Raw genomic sequence first — 20,180 nt, forward strand, 5'->3', positions numbered from 1 at the left:
GAAATTATAAGATCCACATATTTTCTTTTATATGGCTCATCTGTGCTCTCAGAACTGAGTCTAGTCCAGGCATCACAAGGAAAACCAAGACCCCTAAAAACCACAGGAAACATGTGGCCAAAAGCACTGTGGGGAAAAACCAAAAGCACAGCACAGATTTCAGTAGGGACACTTGGTATTAAGTCTCTCTGGTATATCAATCTTCATTATTATTATTTTATTCTATAAGTGCATTCCAGATCACAGCAAGTCAGTAGTTTTGCCATATCTTTCACTGCCTGGCTTTATGTAAGTGCTGCTAAGAATAAAATTAAGCAGTGGGAGAAAAACATCAGTTTGGTGTCTAAATTTAGAAAACTTGATGAATAAATCTATTAAATCCATCATGGGGAGAGAGAAGAGCAAATCATGTCTTATTGGAAAGATAAAATAAATAGAAAATAAAAGGTGATTGTCTTTATAATTTAGAACAACAGATTTAAATGTACAGTCCCCCCCTTTTATTTACAAATGAGTATATTGGTTGATTGTGTTATTTTCATTCACATAACCCTCAACTTGAATTTTTAAAAAGACATACTGTGAGGCAAGAAACCATGCAGAGGATCATTATTGGAGCCCTGAATTCTGTATTTATTGGGGAGGGGGGGACCTTTATGAGATCCTACTTATGTGATATAAATCATCCTCTGAAGATCATGGAAAGCAGGTGCCTAACATTCTGCACTGCAGACATCTGGCAGGCTTTTATCCTCACACTCCACCCTCCCGCTCAACATCTGGCAGCCCCTTCATCCCTGCTCCCCACCCCCACCCCCAACTGCCTCCCAACATCTGCCACACACTTCTCTTAACCTCAGAAGCAAATCCAGTCCAAAGCTCAAAGGCACAATGTTCCAGGGGTGGTGACCTGGAGTTACACGCTGGGTGGGAGTAAAGCAGGGTTTGTTTTTATTTTTTTCCTAAACTTTAAATGAATACACAATTCACTTGGAAGTATGCTTTCATGTCACACTGGTTCTCACTGAGAAGCTTGTTTAAAATTGAAATCCATCGTTAATATGAACCTCTTTTTATAAGTTTTAAATCACCTTGGGAATTGGAGGCCACAATCAGAAAAGTATGGGGAGGAGAATAATTTTATGCTGATGACATGCATCTTATGAGCAGGGAGAATTAATTCTGATTGGGGAAAAATGGACAGAATGCTTGTGGCTTGTCTATGAAATACAAATCACTTAAAGGAGCTGTCTTAAACCTAATCCAAAACGTTTTGAAACCTATTTAAAGAAGTGAGTGCCATTTGAATTCCACATTAGTTTAGAAATTCTGCCTTATGGCACTCACTGGTTTTAGAACTATCTCACTCATAATCTCCCCCGGTTCTGAACAGGAAGGCAACTTCCTAGTTAGGGCTCACCCTGCAGTACTTCTCCTCACCTGAGTAAATCACCTGACTTAATGCTTCCTACTAACACATTTGTATTCCAGCTACACTACTCTGACAGTTTGCTGCTAACCATTTCACGGTATTTACCTTAGGGTTACCTGAATGAGTAAACTCCCCAACTATTTCCTCCCACACCCACTCTCTGCCACCCATACACACGTAATTCTCCTTCTCCTCCCTTCTTCAGACCAACCCCTATTCCTTTCCTTCAAATGAAGAAATGCTCACTGTTTCTTTTTCCAGGGGAACATGAATAAAACCACGTAACTCTGAGTGATCTGGGCACAGGTGACTTCCTGAGGTGGTCCTGGCTCCTGATGAAATAAATATTCCAAACTCAAAGCCACTCTGGGCCTTGGATGGCTGCCAAGATGCTGGATGTATCACAGAGACTCCGCAGGCCAGAGCTCTATCAAAGCATTTTATCATTTCATTACACACTTAAATTAGTAATTACTTCTGGGATATTATTTAGATTCTGTTGCAGTGTGCAATTTCTTGTTTAAAAGTTTAAATATGTTTAGTGACTATTCCTTTTTTGAAATTCCTTGCACATATGTTTGTCTGGGTTTTTTTCCCTAACAATCCTTTATTTTGGTTCCAAAGAATGCTAGAACAAAGAGATACATCAACATTGTTTTCTCTTTTGATAGTTACCTGGAGTAGGGAAATTTTTATGCTTATTAAAATCACAGGGGATGGTAAAGTTAGATTGGAAGTAGACTAGAATTGTTAATGGCCTTTGCATGTTGAAGTTATTATTACCAGGATGATGGTGACAAAAATTAAGTCTACAGGGAGAGCACAACAAGCTGAACTGATACATGGTTTACCAGAAAGAGAATGTCAATGGGAGACAGAGGACTTGCCTTCTAGTCCCAGTCTCCGTTTTGTTAACTTTGTGATGTTTGGGTATTGGTTTTTCTCATCTAGAATAAGTTTGTCTAAATATAGTTTTCTTAACTTTGTATTATGAAAAAATCTAGAGTAGCTGCAACACTAGAAAGATGGGGGACCAAGAGCAAAGAAAAATCCCTTTGGCTCCAGAAAATCTCCTGAAAAAGAGGAAGGCTTATCAAGCTCCCAAAGCCATCCAGTCAAAGCAGGCACTTTTGGCAAAGAAGGAGCAGAGGAAAGGAAAAGGGCCAGGTTTAAGCGACTGGAATTATTCCTATATGATTCCTGGCAGCAGAAACGTGACAAGGTGAGTCTCAGACGACTAGAAGTGAAACCTCACGCCTTGGAATCACCAGATAAACATTCCTAGGCCTTTGTTGTACGCATCAAAAGGATTGATGGCGTGAGTTTACTGGTGCAGAGAACCATTGCAAGACTTCGCCTAAAGAAAATTTTTAGTGGTGTCTTTGTAAAAGTCGCCCCCCAGAACCTAAAAATGCTGTATATAGTGGAACGTTGTGTGACCTGGGGATTTCCAAATTGTGTGACCGGGAACTCATTTTGAAATGTGGACAAGCCCAGGTCAAGAGTAAGACCATCCGTCTGACAGATAACACAGTGATTGAGGAGCATCTGGGGAAGGTTGGTGTCATTTGCTTGGAAGACCTCATTCATGAAATTGCCTTCCCAGGGAAGCATTTCCAGGAGATCTCATGGTTCTTGCACCCTTTCCACCTCTCAGTGGCCTGCCATGCTACCAAAAATAGAGTGAGCATCCTCAAGGGGATGGGCATATCTGGCTATTGGGGCAAACGCATCAATCAGCTCTTCCCCCTGCTGAACTAGACCCATTCATTTTTATCAATGAAATGGAAGCATGTGTTTTTGTTTTTTGGGGGGTAATTTTTATCAAGTATCTTCAGAGAAGATTGTTTCTTGCTTTATCTTCAAAAACTGGAAAGGAAGGTCAAAGAAAAGACAGTAGCTATGTTCATGGCAAGCACCTCTCATCACAGTCCAGTTCCAAGGAAAAATTCCAGCGTTTTCCACATTGGCTGCCGCCTCGTCTGAAATCAGCACATTCCATGGAGGAAGGAGTCTTGCTTTGTTGCATCTTCTTTCCTAGGGTTTAATGTCGCCAAATGAGTAACTCTAGCATTTATACAAGGCTCCTAAGACTACTGCAGGAGCCGACCAAGCCCAGGGACATATTTGAATCTGGAGATTCTTGGGGCCTGGTTTTGAAAAAGACTTGAAATGCACATAAGAAGAAAGGCACACAAATAAATGTTCTCTTGACTCTGCAAAAAAAAAAAAAAAAAAAGAAAGAGAAAGAAAAGAAAGAAAGAAAGAAAAAGAAAGAAAGAAAGAAAGAAAGAAAGAAAGAAAGAAAGAAAGAAAGAAAGAAAGAAAGAAAAAGAAAGAAAGAACCTATTTTAAGAAGTAGTGAGAGTAGTATAAGTAATCCAGCTTCAGTAATTATCAATATATCCGGTCTCATCTCTATTGCTTTAATTTGCCCCTCCTTTCCTGCTGTTTTTTTAAAGCAAGCCCTAGACATCATAACATTTCATCTGTAAATATTTGAGTATTTCTAAGAGATAATGACTTTTGCCTTAGCCACATTAATTAATCATTACATCAAAACAAACTAACTGACAAGACCAAAAACAAAAGAACAAAACCACTTAACAATAATTCCTTCAATCCCTTTCAACTCAAACATTTCAAGACCCAAAGCCTACAAGCTAGACCTGAGTCAGGTATAGCCACAGAGTCGTAAGAAATGACGCTTTTTACTCTATTCTATAAATGACTAAGAGTTTTAACATTTTTACCTGATAGGCCTTACTGGTCTCCAATTCTGGACTTCAAACCAAAGAAGAACATGAAAAACATAGAGAGCATTAAGTAAAGAGCCAACCAAAAGGTTTTGGTGTTCAAAAAGAAGGCAGATTCCTTATAAAACTTGAAAGTACTAGAATTATTCTGACTAAAAAGAAGACATGCAAATGGAGTACACTAGAAGCGAAAATCATTCATTCATTCATGTACTTTTTCATTCATTCATTCGTTCACCAAGCACTAATTGAGGGACAATGGTGACAGGGATGCAATGACACAAAGTGTCACCACAGGAAGTGTGACAATAAGCTAGTCTCCATCTTCAATTAAGGAAAAAGTAACACCAATGGGGCTAAACATGCAGCGGGAAGACCAGCAAAATATTGAAGAGGGTTTTCAAGGGACACTGGGAATCTCCTCTCAGAGAGAGGAACTTCATTTTTGTTTAGGATGGTTTAAATATGCATAGAGGATAGAAAGCATTTTATAGATGCTGTAGGATTTTGTAGACTCCAAATTTATCCTTTGTCAAAAAAGGTATAAAATACAGAATAAATACCATAATGATTTCTATTACCTGATATTTGCATCTGTCTCCTGTTGGGAGTTACCCTATATGTAAAGACAAAATCACCCTAAAAATTTAGATTTTCTGGCTAGGCACAGAGGCTCACACCTGTAATCCCAGCACTTTGGGAGGCCAAGGCGGGTGGATCATGAGGTCAGGAGATCAAAACCATCCTGGCTAACACAGTGAAACCCCGTCTCTACTAAAAATGCAAAAATTAGCCGGGCGTGGTGGCACACGCCTGTAGTCCCAGCTACTTGGGAGGCTGACATAGGAGAATTGCTTGAACTTGGGAGGTGGAGGTTGCAGTGAGCCGAGATTGCGCCACTGCACTCCAGCCTGGGCAGCAGAGTGAGACTCTGTGTCAAACAAACAAAAAAAAATTTTTGGTTTGCTCCTCTCTGAAATTGAAAATGTAAAATATAACTCAACTTCACCTCTCCAAACAGAAGTCGAAGGTGTGCGAAACACAATTGGAAGATAGAGAGGTCCATTAAAATTTATTTCAGTCTTGTTTCTCCTCAATGCTCCTGCTACGAGGATACCAGGCTCTATTATCTGATAACTGTAAGATCTATAAGTTGCTGCATCACCACAGTAATTTTGATATTGGCAATTTAAAAGCCCAGTGACTGAGAAAGACCACCTAACTCAGATACCTGCAAAAAGACAGCCCTGAGACAAACAGTGAAGTGATTGACACCCTTATTACTCTTCCCTTTTCTCCCACCCCATGGCCTTCACCTGGGTTAGCCGTTCACAACCTCCCTTAGATAAGGTTCTGGCTCCTGACTTCATTCTCCTGCCTCCCACCTACCCCAGTCAAAGAAATGCCCCTACCTGCTTCACATTCACCCAGAGTCATTTTTATCATGAAATTAATGTTTTTAAAAGATAATGTGAATGCAAAAACAACTGAATTTGTTTGCTCTCCCAAAATGTATATTTTCATTTTTATGTAGACCTCCTAAATTCATCAATTGGTCATTAATGTAAAACAGGTGGGTACATACCGCTGAATTTACCAAGAGCTTTCTGATGCATTGTCCAATTTAATCTAATCTCCGCAGCACCCCACTGCCCTCCCAACCCAGATTTGTAGCATTTTACAGATGAAGAAACTGAGGTCCAAACAGACTAAGTTGCTTTTCCATGATCACTCAGAACTAAGAGTCATTTCTGACTTCAAATCCTGCCTCAACATCTGGAAACCTGAGTGCTTATAGTCAGTCTCTCTTATGGAATACTAGCAGGGCCATCACCTGCTTAACTGGGAAAGAAGCAACACTCAACACTCACCCTAAGGTCTGACCCTTTGCAGACTGGTCCTTTAGATTTCTGATTCCAAATGCTTCACTGTTGTTGTTGTTGCTCATTTATTTCATTTTGTTTCCACAATCTCAGCATCCTTAGCTAAAAAAAATGCTTTAGCCCTAAGAGACTTTTCACTGTGGACATCTTAGACACTTGTGGTCCTCCAGTAGAGGCAAGGCCTCCAAATGGCACTTCACACTCAGCAGACACCCAGGCCAGCTCTTGAATCCCTGCTTGCCATATAAGAAAGCAAAGTCAGTCAAAAAATAGGGAATGTCTCAGTCTTCGGTGCATGAATGGTCAACTTTGGCACCCTTGGTTGACTTGGTCAGTGATCTGGAAAGATCAGTATAAATAAATCACATAGTTGCCACATTGAAATGAGTGTCACTGGATTAGCCAATGAGTGAAAAGAGAAGCAATCAGACCCCTTTATAAAGCAGACAGTACTACCACCATCCTAGGGTTCACTAAGCCACCTCTGTCTTTCACTACACATAGGGTTTATGTTGAAGGGAAACTGGCTAGATCCATGTATATTCAAACCTGTGTGATAACGCACCATCTTCTCACAGGAATCTCCTAGACTGGGAGTCCAGATGCCCACAGTCTAATCTCAGATCTCACGAGCTCTGTGATGCTAATAATTCACTTAACCTATCTGGGCCTTGATTCCTTCATCTGTAAAACAGGCCACTGAGAAGGTTTGAGCTGAATTAGAATTCCCACTTCTAACACTGCACAAGGGACACTAGACTGCATTCTCTTCTGGAAGGATGTAACTTTGCACAAACAGGCAGTAGGACATACACACTGGAGTTAGTCAACCTGCATTTGAATTCTGCCACTTACTAGCTATGTGTCTCTCAGCAACTTACTTAACTTTTCTAAGACTCAGTTTTGTTATTTATTATAAATAATTATTGAGAAGTCAAATGAAAGAATGCATATAAACTGATGAGCAGAGTGCCTGGCATACAATAAGTGATCTTAAAAAATGCTAGTTCATATGACATTTAAACATGTTTCTTATCTTTGTGCATCAAAAATGTGCATGTGTATCAAAAATGGAAATGATTCATTTCATTCTGTTTTTTAAGCTTTCTTGTTTCTGTGTAAACCTGGAAAAATTGTTCATAAGCTCAAGTTCAACTCCAGTTATAAATTCAAAGATGTCTGATTAAAAACTCTCTACCTCCTTGTGGAAACTCATTTATTTAATATTACATTCAGCCAGCTGTGAGCTGGTCAACTGAGCACCCACTGTGTGTCAAGCACATCTGAAAGAATGTAAATGTTTGAAAGGATCATTTAAGCAAAACCTATACAAAGAAATATACTCCTAATTCCTTTATTTTTTGATTCTCTTATTTTATATCATTGACCCTTAGACACAACCATTGAAATCAGTCCAGCAAGAGAGTGTGTGTTTTATGTCATTCATTTACTCAAAAAATATTTATGACCACGTATTCTGTACATGATGCTGTGCAAATCTGAGGCAGATGCAGATTATCTAATCCCCATCTCCTGGGAGCTTGTTGTCTTGTAGAAAAGATGCCACATACAGATATACCTATCAACCAAAGCAGTATTCATGTGCCATTAAAAAAGACGAAGTAAAGAAAAATGAAAAATTATTTCTAGCTGCAGACAGAGAAGAAATAGGGTGAATGTCTTGAAGAAGGTGGTATTTATACTGGTCCTTTAATGGCAAGCAGGATTTCAATGATTAAGAGATAGGTTTTAGGGAGGAGAGTCCCTGAGGGCCTCCGAGGAATTAGGAATGACAGGCACCAGTAAAGACCGGGAGAGTCAGATCCATGACATCCATCCATGAAACGTGGCAGAGTCCCATCTGGTCAGCATGTGAGACACAGGCAACAGTGAGCACCAGGTTGGGAACGCTTTGCCTCTGTGGAGTTTAGGCATCATTTAGTAAACAAGGGCAAAGCATGAAGGATTTGAAGAGCAAGGGGAAAACGCTCTCAGAAGTGTTTTAGGAAGACTGATGTGGCAATAGGATCTATTTCTCCTTTCCCAGAGAAAAGCCCTACAACCTATGTCCCTCAAAACAATTTGTTTATCCTCAATGTCTCTAAAAAGTGTTACGGCCATCCTTAGTAGCATATTAACTGTTTAAATAAAAGCATTGTGTGAAAGTCTGCAGTCCTTATGTCAGGGTAACATTGAAGGTGCAAGGCACATGTCAGAAGATTAAATAAACTCACAGTAACCTATCCTCTCTAGGGTGCTGGCTTTAAATTCAGGTTGCATCATAAATGAATAGGGTTTGGTGGCCTCCCGCCTATCTCCTGGGAACATTTGTTTGATTTACGAAAATACGACACAATTGGACACACTCAGTATAATTAGCATTCGATATTTGGGAGAATGCCCCAGACAGCTAGAATTCAAATGTACTGAAGCCAGACCTGAATGTTTCTCTGTCCTCCTCTTCCATTTTTTTTTTTTTCTGCTCTCTCCTTTCTTCATCAGAGGACCTTGCAAGGTAGAGATTCGAGGGAGCAAATCCCAGATGTCCCGGGTGCTCTACACACCAAATCAAGCAACAAAATGCATGTTCCAGCCTCTACCGTTCTGCTACACGTAGAGAACAGAGGCTGTTGTTACATGGTCTGCTCCCCAGACTTCTTCATGCAACTGTTGATTACACAGTGTTGGTTTCACATAAAGAGTTTTTCTGGAAGAAGTCCCATTTCAGAGAGAGGTGCTTAGTATTTAACAGTGCTCCTGCTAACAGTGATTAAAGTTATTGCTGTTACTTAAATAAAGCAGGGCATAAATACACAGAAGACATTGGGGGAACTACTGCTCACAACATATGAAAATATCCTTTTTTCTCAAGCACAGGAGTTTGCCTGTTCATTTTAAATCTGTTTAATTCCAATTTTAGGGGGGCCTTGTGACAGTCATCCAAAAGTTAGCTGCCAAAACTGTGACTATATTAAGCTGTTTATCACACACCAACTCAAGGTGGTGCGTGCTGGTAGACACACAGAAAAGCAAAGAAAATTGGAGCTCATTAGCCAGAGAGGCCAGGAAAGCTTTAGGAAAATTCTGAACTGGGAAATATTTGTTAGAGAATTTTAGTTGTGTTACTTCTAAGGACCAAAAAAAAAAAAAAAAAAAACCCCAATCTAAGTTTATAAACAGAAGCAGCGTAAATAAGTTAATTTTAAAGTCATAATAGACAATGAAGAAAACAGACCTCAAACTCTAAGGCAAGCGAATGGAATCTTTGATTTCTTGATCTTCTGGTTTGACATGGTTGACACGCTTCCTGTGGCTCACAACCTGGAAATGCAAGGCAAGAAATTCATTTTCTATTTTTTTTCTATCCAGAAGTTACATGTGTCATTTTAGAATCATCACAAGTTTGAACTGGATGGGATCCAAAAACATGTCATCTTCCTGTGAGTGTGTAGCAATATAGCAATGCAGAAATGGAATCATAACTGACCTGGAAAACAAGGAGGGCCTCTCCAAACTCCACATCCAAATGGACACACCACATTTGGTTTCTTCTCAGCAGTGACTAATTTTGATTAGATTTGAAGGCCCAATTTAAGCTTAGCCTAGAAGCTGCTTCCACTGCTTATTAGTGGTCTGTGCCCTCATTAACTATCATTGAAGAATGAGGTGGAAACAGTCATTCAAGAGCATCTACTCAACTCTACATTCAAAGCTACAACAGTTTATTTTATCCTTTGGTTTGGTGACGGCTTGGGAAGGGGAAGTCAATTTTCCTTCATTTCTTGGAATAGAATTGGAAACTAATTGCATGTTGCTCTTAAAATTCCTTAAAAGATAGTTTGAAACTAGCCCATAATGTCACATAACCATAGATGACAATTGGCCCCTAATTGTACCTCAAAGTTTAGCCACTGCTGGTTCATTTATATTTTCCTTCTCAACACGCTTTCCCCCTCCCCAGCACCCCAAACAAAACATCTACTTTTAAATATGATTTGTGGAGTCCTAAATGGAGTACCATAGATGAGTAAACAGTGTCACCTAGTGGGCTAGAGGACACTAGGAAAAGAAGAAAACTAGAGAATCTGCACAAATGAAAATATCGGCCAACTGGCAGCATCAGGCCACATTTTGCCTTCATTTTTGCCCTCTGTTGTCAACCACGAGCAAAGAAGAAAGTTTCCTCAAGAAGATACTAATAAATAATCACAAACAAATAAACCCCAAACCCCACAGCTTTCCCTCCCTAGTTCCCTAATAAAGATCTTACCTAAGTAAAAATAACAGCTGGCATCAATTCAGCATTTACAGAGGGCGGATATTTTGCAGACAGCTTTACCTGGGACATCTCACTTAGTTACCCAAAGAGTCCAGTTACTGGTTAGGGAGCTTTGGTGACTTGCTTGAAATCATAGACTCTGACACAGCCCCTGCCGTAACACCCGCTCTGTAGTATTCCCCACACAGCTCAAGGGCAAACAATGAGATCTTGGAGGGACAAATACATGTAATAACACAATAATTAGATACATATTAAGCATTTACTGTGCCCCAGACTATTTAGGGAATACTAAAATGCACTGACATGGATCCTGCCCTCTAATAAGTTGTCATCCAAAGGATACATTTGTAGAGTACTTTAGAGTTACTATCATTTCAGGCTATCTTCATGTCCCTACAATGTAATCAAGGTCCTGATTTTAGAAATGAAATTTTGTGATTCATCCAAGTTCACACAGGTAAGAAGTGGCAGCTCTTTAGATTTAAAGGCGAGAGAATCACTCCACCTCTTGCTGCCTCTTTCACCAGTGCAGCTGCTAGAGATCTCTGGTTTCATGACAAGGTGTGGAGGCCACAGACGGCAGAGAGCTGACTCAGAGAACAGTTACCATAGGGTTCAGGGGTGGAATGTTCTTTCTCTCTACCATCTCCAAACCATCCCGACCCTGACAGGAATGACCATAAATCAAATCTCTTGATAGATCAGATTAAAACAGACCATTTCTATTCTATGGGTCTCAAAGAATGAGAACTCTAGGGGATTTTCTTAATTTGAAAAGAGGTGCCGGGCACAGTGACTCACACCTGTAATCCCAGCACTTTGGGAGGCCAAGGCGGGTGGATCACCTGAGGTCGGGAGTTCGAGACCAGCCTGACTAATATGGTGAAACCCCATCTCTACTAAAAATACAAAAATTAGCCAGGTGTGGTGGCGGGCACCTATAATCCAGCCACTCAGGAGGCTGAGGCAGGAGGATTTCCTGAACCTGGGAGGCAGAGGTTGCAGTGAGCCAAGATGGTGCCACTGTACTCCAGCCTGGGTGACAGAGGAAGAGCCTGTTTCAAAAAAAAAAGAGGTAGGGGGGTGGCAGGGGGCATAGCATAAATGAGAAACCTACAGCAAACATACCTAACAGTAAGAGATTGCATGCTTTCCCCTGATATCAGTAACAAGACAAAGATACTCTCTTTCACCAACCTATTCAAGGTCCTAGCCAGTGCCGTAAGATAAGAAAAAGAAATAGAAGGTATACACATTAAAAAGGGACAAGTAAACTGTCTTTACCACAGGTGACATAATTATTAAAGTAGAAAACTCCAAAGAATCTTTAAAAAATTCTTGGAACTACTAACCAGATTTAGCAAGGTTGCAGGATATAAGGTCAATATACAAAACTCATTGTTTTCCTACATACCAGCGATGGAAAACTAGAATTTGAAATTAAAAAATAATACCATTTACAATACCACCCAAAAAAAGAAGAAGAAAAAGGACTTGGACATATATCTAGCAAAATACATATAGGATCTGCATGTAAAAATTATCTTCAGTAAGGAGAAAAAAAATCCTTCTGTTTCATAAAAATAAGTTAACAGAACAAGGAACAGTGTATTCTTTTTATCTTTGTACAGAATGGGAAATTCTTCCAGAGACCAGACTCAAGATTTCAAAATCCTGGGATTAGTGGCCCACCTGGGGCCATCTGGGCTCCTTCTCTCTTCTGTGGTCTTCTTACAGAATAAGGGAACCAGGGTGTGGCATATTCAGAATGCCTTAACTCACTTAGGAAAGCTAAGGAGAGAACAAAGAAGGGAGGGGAAAAAAATAGGGTTTTTCATTAAAAGCCTTAATACCATCAGATGATTAAAAAGAAGCAAGTACAGCCTTTCTCCTGACTCTAAAGACGTAATGTTTTGCCATTCTTCCTGCAGTTAAGATCCCAGATCTAAAATCCTTTGAGGATCTTTTTAATTAAAGAGATCATTTTAGCCTATTGAATGAAGCTGAGAGATGCAGCTCAAGTTTTCCTGCCTCCTACCTTCCACACTATCAGCAGCACAAAGTTCATCTGCATAAACTATGCATCCTAAACCCAGACAAGTCCTTGTCTTGACTTGTATGATGCTTACTCGGTGTTACTCTGGGCCAGGCACTTCTCTACTAACGCACTTTACACCTATTAGCTAATTTAATCTCAATACTCCATGAAGGAGGTGCTATTGTTAGTCCTATCTTAATAGCTAAATAAATTAATAGCTAATACATGTTTTAACATTGCAAATTTTCTTTCAGGAGTTTTACTTTGGGCTTCCTTATATGGCCAACAACTTATAACATGTGTCAACTAAAATATCTTATAATAGTCTGACTGCTTCAACATTTCAAGAAGCTATTGTTTGTAAAAAGCAAAATGTATTGGTGCGGTGGGATCCTGGTGTGGAGGTCAAGAGGCAGGGAGGGTGACTGAGTTCAGGAGCATCTCTGTAACCCCAGTGTTGTGCTGATTAGTGTTCAGCAACCAGCTCTTCATTTAAATAAAAGGAGAGGTGGGCAGAAGAACAAAACAACAGCATAGAAAGCCCTGATTTGTTGTGGTTGCCATTTTCTGTGTATAAATACTCTCACCATTGCCAATTTTGAAGCTCATGAAGTTCCTGAAAATTTAAAAATAGGCTTTCAACCAGCCAGTAGGGGTTGGCTCTAGCACACCTGCAAAGCTCCATGAGGACAGAGTCCATGGCTGTTTTATTCAGCCTCACAACTAGCATAGTGCCTAGCATGTAGTATGCACTCAGGAAATATGTGTTGAATGACTGAATGAGTGGATTAATGAGACGCAATCAAGTAAATTAAACAGAGGGAAGTGCACTGTCTTCCTTTGGCTATACTATAATCAGAACCTGGCTGCTTCAATGACATCACAGTCTTGATTCATTATGATGGTTATGATTTGTGCTACAATTCTGTGGGGGGAAAGCAGTGTTATCTCAACATTGTGCTTTGTTAATCATAATAGGAGTGCTAAGGGAGATAAGACTCTTGAATATGTGTTTTCAAAAGCTGGAAAAAAAAGAGACATTAGATTTGTTTTTGTCTGATTTAATCAAACAGAATATACTTATAATTTTCAAATGGTATTATTATTATTTAAACTCCTATAAGCAAAAAATTGTTCTGTTATATGTATCTGAGACTCTAGCCTCCAACCCCTTGAAACAATAATTGAGACAATTATTTTGATAACCAAATATTCTTGGGAACTCAATTGTTTCACTGGAGCTGAGCAGTTAGGGGACTAGCTCTCCACTGCCCCCAGACAGTTTTCCCTGCCCCTGGAAATGGTTTTCTTGTAGCACACATTGGACAAAATGTTAGAAGGGAGTTAGTTATCCACACATTTGTAAATAAGTTAATTTATTTCAATCTAACACCAGTTGTATGCTCAAACTTCAGAACCTTTAAGAGATGCATGCAAACACTGTAGAAAATACCATTAAGCTTTTAAACAGCAAATGAACAAAAGTAGCAGGGCCCTGATATATAGCCTAAATTGAGATTCAACTCAAACTGAAGTATGTAAGCAAATGGACTAGTGGCTCCCAACCTAGGGTTGCCAGATAAAATACAGGATGTGCAGTTAAACTTGAATTTCAAGTAAACAATGAATAATTATTTAGCATAAATATTTCCCAAGCACAGCTCCCAATATTGCATGTGACATACTTGTACTAAAAATTTATTTGCTGTTTATCTGAAGTAAACATATGTATTTTAATTTGCGAAATCTAGCGACCGTATCTAAACAACATATTTGCTTGAAATGGTTTAAAGAGGAGTCTGAAATTTCAAATAGGTTCAATATTTAAATGTAAAATACATAAAGAAAAAATTGTGAGAATTCTTTTATAACCGCGAATGTTGAAAGCCCTTCTAACTAATACAAAATCCAGAAGCCATGGAAGAAAAGATCCACTCTTTAAGAATAAAAAGGCTATTTTCTGAAGAAAAAGAGCCAAGTGAAAAACAAATGACAATTAGGCAAAAATATTGGCAACCTGAAACACAAAGGGCTAACGCCCGACATAAAGAAACAGTATCTACAAATCCCTAAGAGTAAAAGAAATATCATTCATCCGATTACAATGTTCACAAAGATATGAACAGATCATTCACAGAACAGAATATCGATATGGTTCCTAAATAAGTGGAGAAAAATAGATGCCAAACTTCATTTATCATAATGAACATACAAATTAAAACTAGATGAAGTTGTTCCCCCGCTACCTATCAGATCGACAATATTCCAGAAGTTTAAATAATAAATTATGTTGCAAGATTGCATAAAAATAGCACTTTCATATATTGTTGTTGAAAATACTAATTAGTAGAATTCTTACAGTGGGCTATCTAGTGGTATCTTTTTTTTTTTTTTTTTTTCTGAGACGGAGTCTGGCTCTGCCGCCCGGGCTGGAGTGCAGTGGCCGGATCTCAGCTCACTGCAAGCTCCGCCTCCCGGGTTCACGCCATTCTCCTGCCTCAGCCTCCCGAGTAGCTGGGACTACAGGCGCTCGCCACCTCGCCCGCTAGTTTTTTGTATTTTTTTTTTTAGTAGAGACGGGGTTTAACTGTGTTAGCCAGGATGGTCTCCATCTCCTGACCTCGTGATCCGCCCGTCTCGGCCTCCCAAAGTGCTGGGATTACAGGCTTGAGCCACCGCGCCCGGCCCTAGTAGTATCTATTAAAACTTCAATTACCTATCCCATTAACTTAGCAATTCTACATCTAGGAACTTATGCTACAGATATAGAAATGCTCAAATGAATAAAATACAAAGATATTACTAGCAGCATTATTGTAATAAAAAATTTTGACGACAAACTCAGTGTTCATCAACAGAGAACTGATTAAATAAATTATGGAATATTCACACGGTGGAATACTATGGAGCTGTAAAAAAAAATTAAAAACTATTAATGTATTGATATGAAAAGATTTCTAAATTACACTAATTAAAAGTAAGGGATATATATAGCATTTCTCTATTCTTGACAAAAGACAAAAAATATATACATATATATATTTGTATTAACTTCTATTTGCATTTAAAAAATATCTCTAGGGTTGGGCATGGTGGCTTATGTCTGTGATCCCAACAATTTGGGAGGCCAAGGTGGGCAGATCACTTGAGGTCAAGAGTTCAAGACCAGCCTGGCCAACATGGTGAAATCTTGTCTCAACTAAACACAAAAATTAGCTGGGTGTGGTGGTGCATGCCTGTAATCCCAGCTACTTGGGAGGCTGAGGCAGGAGAATTGCTTGAGCCCAGGAGGCAGAGGTTGCAGTGAGCCAAGATCATACCACTATACTCCAGCCTGGATGACAGAGTGAGATTCTGTCTCACAAAAACAAGACAAATATATATATACACACACACACACATATATATATATATATAAAACATATATAATATGATGATAAGAAATCAATAATAATGTTACCTATCAGAGGGATAGGGACAGTTGAATGAAGGAGTGGTAAGAAAATAGCTTTTTAATGAATAGCTTTTATATGTTTTATATTTGAAACACGAATGTATTACCAATTCAAAAAAGTATAAAAATAAAATTAATGTCCTGTGATTATCCCGATACTGATGTCATTCAAAAGTAGGAGGGCTTAATTTTTTTGATTGAGGTTAAAATACTTTTCGAAACTCTGTAATCCACCTCCTTATCCCACTGTGATGAACTAACACTCCCAGTATTGTTTTTACTCTGCAGAAAAAAGTTATACAGATAACAGAGTTTCAAGGCCTGATTCAACTATACTCAGGTTGTAACTATTACAAACCCTTAAAATTCCTCATCAAACCTTAGCCTAGGTTATCAGCAACAGCAAAAATAAATAATTATTGAGCACTAGCTGTAACTAAGGCATTGTGCTAGCTTCTTTGCTTCAGAAAAACCTATCAGCGCTTGCACTGACAGGCTTACAAGAAAGGCGTTGTGTATAAATTAGAAAGATAAAAGTTTCCATGAATGGTATAGACAAAAAAAAAAAACCGAAAGAAAATGTTATCACCATACTTTGTGTAGGAGGATTTATTAGCTATTATTTATAATTTATTATAAAATTTATTAGCTATGAATTATTAGCTATTAAGATAGGACTAACAATAGCACCTCCTTCATGGAGTTGTTGAGATTAAATTAGCTAACATGTGTAAAGTGCATTAGTGGAGAAGTGCCTGGGTCAGAGTAATACAGAGTAATCATCATACAAGACAAGGACTTGTCTGGATTTAGGGTGCATAGTTCATGCAGATGAACTTTGTGCTGCTGATAGTGTGGAAGGTAGGAATTAGGAAAACTTGAGCTGCATCTCTCAGCTTCATTCGATAGGCTCAAATGATCTCTTTAATTAAAAAGATAGTCAAAGGATTTTAGATCTGGGATCTTAATTGTACAACATACTTTGTGTAGCTTCAATATGGACCTTAAAGGATGAGAGCTCCAAACGAGAAGAGGAGTCCAGAGTCATTTCAAGCAAGGAAACATTATGAAAAAGGGCACAGAGGTGGGAAAATGTGTACCATATTCAGACCAATGAGCAAACTCTGTCCTCCCCACAATATGTATAAAGGGGAGGGATGAGAAGAGAAAACATTAAAATGTGAGTTAAAAACTATGGCAGAGACTGCTGGCTCTTTGCCCCAAAATACATTATTCTCCTCCTTTTTAAAAATAGAATGCTAATTTTTTGGCTAGATACAGGTAGCATAAAAGACCACATTTTCTTAGCCTCCCTTGCAGCTAGAGGTAGCCAAGTGACCAGGTTCTGGTGCATGAAATGTGAGAGGAAAAGCTCTAGTCTCCTTAAAGGGAAAAGGAATGTCCCAAAATATAAACACACAAACAGGAGCCAAAAGTCTGTAAGGAAGAGTTGTGGTAGAGACACCTAGAGCAAGATGCGGGAAGATGAAGAACAAACTCTGCCTCCACTCAGCCCAAAATGCCAGCTGTGAGCCTGTGAAAAACAGGGCTTCAATTAGAAGACAAAAGGGTTGCTGTCATGAGGACTCTGATACATTGGAGCACAGATGGCGTGTTTTTTGTTGTTGTTGTTGTCGTTGTTTTATGACCAAGTAACAAAGGACAACATACTGAGGAAGGTGCGTTTTCTCCTGCTTGAGGCAATGTGGTTCTAGAGGAGTGAAAGCTAAATGTGCTGCCATTTTGGCATCTCACAGGTTTGCAACTTTGGAATGTTCTAGAAAAGGATCAACAATGGTCTCATGAAGATTGGCAGAGAACAAGGAGCCACTCTTACACGGTAGAACTGGTTATGAGCTCATAAAAGGCCCCATGAAGTAACAGAGAAGAAACTGAGTGATACCAGAAGTAACTGAGAGAGACTTGGAACAGAGGGTCTGAAGTCTTGTGTTTTAAAGGAAAATTTAAAATCAGCCACTGAAATGTGACTTACTGCTATTAATGTCAACTTGTTTTCTCAGGGATTATTGGGGTACAGTGACTGCCTGCTACATAAGTGTCAGTGTTCCTTAGACAAGAGCCCCCACTAAAGGAACGAAGTAAAAAACATAGCCAGGATAAGCCAGGACCTTTCCATGGTGTTGAGATTCTCTTCCTGGGCATGAGAGGGTGATTGATCAGTGATGGTGACTCAGAAAAGTGAAAATGATGAGTAGTGGTGACCCCAAAACAGAAGGTAGCTACATTGTAAGGAAAGAGCCCTGGATTGCCTTGGAAAATCCAGACCCCAGGGAAGAGGATAGCTAAATCTCAAGAGCCTCAGGGGGGATTTTGGCACCTCAGAGAAGATGAAAGTGTACCTTCACTTTGACCAGTAGTGGTCATCTCTCCACACAAATTGATTTAACACCCTCTATATTCTCTAGAGCAGGAATAACTTGAGATTTCCAGAGCCATACTCAAACTGCTTGCAAGTCTGAAACACATTTTCCCCATAACCCTCAGTACAGAGAGGATTAATGGGCCCACCTACTGTTTCTACTACTTTGCTATAGCATCTGATAAAACCTTGAGGGCTCCTGACTGCCCAGTCACCTCCAGGAGAGACTGCGCCTTGAGCTCAGAGGACTGAGAGTCACTTCTTTGCTATTAATTTCTATTTGTTTAGTGTGCCAGTCATGGTAATCATCTTAAGTTCAAGGTTTTTGCTTGTGGCTAGAAAGGAAAGCTATTGTTAAGGATGTGGTCATTCTAAATATAATCTTTAATTCTTTTTTTGAAGTCTGGTGTTATACAGTTATCTGTCACTCAAGGAAAGGGGGAATGGGAAAGGGAAATGAACGAGGGGGAGGGAGAAAGGGAAAAGAACTAGTGGGAAAGCCATATGTGATTGTACCTGGAGCTATAGAGAACTTTCTCGCAAAGTACCACAGACTGAGTTGTATACGACTCTGTAAGTTTCGACATTCTGCACACAAGAGTGAATAGTCTCCACAGTCATATTCTTACATTCATAGTATTCTTATATTTTATATGAACTTTTGTGAGGCTAAAAGTATTTCACATTTCAAAGAAGACTTTTCTGGCATTCTGTTCAGTTTAGTTAAAATATTCAGCTAACCATTTCAAACTTCCACAAAAGAAATTCAATAGGCAAAAACAGAATATTTGATTTTCACTATTTACATTGGCTCTAACTGTGTGTACCACTAGGGTGGGGGAATGGGAGGAAACAGGATTTCCACAGTTGGCTCTTTATAAGGTTCTGGTGAACCAGACCAGATTAAACATTAAATCGCCTTTGATCATTCTCACCCTAACGTTTTCCACATTCAAACAGAACCTTCAGCTAACCAAAGAAATCTACATATTTTTTGTGCTTTGATGGCATCTAAGCATATATGTAACTAATCATTTATTAATGATTCTCAAAAAATCTTTTAGGCCACATCTAGGTATCTAAACAACCGGAGTTTTCTTTATTTTTTTTTAAATTTTGTGGGTACATAGTAGGTGTATACATTTATGGGGTACATGAGATGTTTTGGTACAGGCATGCAATGTGAAATAAGCACATCAGGGAGAATGGGATCTCCAGCCTCTCGAGCATTTATCCCTTAGTTTACAAACAATCAAATTACATTCTTTATTTCAAAATATACAAGTAAGTTATTATTGACTATAGTCACCTTATTGTGCTATTAAAAAGTAGGTCTTATTTATTCTGTCTCATTTTTGTGCCCATTAACCATCCCGGCCCATCCCCCAAACTCCCCACTACCCTTCCCAGCCTCTAGTAACCATCCTTCTACTCTCTATCTCCATGAGTTCAATTGATTTGATTTTTAAATCCCACAAATAAGTGAGAACATGTGATATTTGTCTTTCTGTGCCTGGCTTATTTCACTTAACAAAACGATCTCCAGTTCCACCCATATTGTTGCAAATGACTGGATCTTATTCTTTTTTATGGCTAAATGGTAGTTCATTTTGTATATGCACCACATTTTCTGTATTTGTTCATCTGTTGATGGACACAGGTTGCTTCCAAATCTTAGCTGTTGTCAACAGTGCTGCAACAAACATAGGAGTGCAGATACATCTTCGATAGACTAATTTCCTTTCTTTTGGGTATATACCTAGCAGTGGGCTTGCTGAATCATATGGCAGTTCAATTTTTAGGTTTTTGAGAAACCTCCAAACTGTTCTCCATAGTGGTTGTACCAATTTACATTCCCACCAACAGCGTACGAGGGTTCCCTTTTCTCCACATCCTCGCCAGCATTTGTTTTTTGCCTGTCTTTTGGATATAAGCTATTTTAACGGGAGTAAGAT

The 20,180-nt window shown here is 39.1% G+C and overlaps 1 pseudogene; it reads left to right on the top strand.

Moving 5' to 3' along the window:
* Positions 1–2,457: 2,457 nt before the first annotated feature.
* LOC139361929 (ribosomal protein uL30-like) lies at positions 2,458–3,193 on the top strand (annotated as a pseudogene).
* The last annotated feature ends 16,987 nt before the right edge of the window (positions 3,194–20,180 follow it).

The sequence above is a fragment of the Macaca nemestrina genome, chromosome 2 (assembly GCF_043159975.1).
Source record: "Macaca nemestrina isolate mMacNem1 chromosome 2, mMacNem.hap1, whole genome shotgun sequence".
Lineage (NCBI taxonomy): Eukaryota > Metazoa > Chordata > Mammalia > Primates > Cercopithecidae > Macaca > Macaca nemestrina.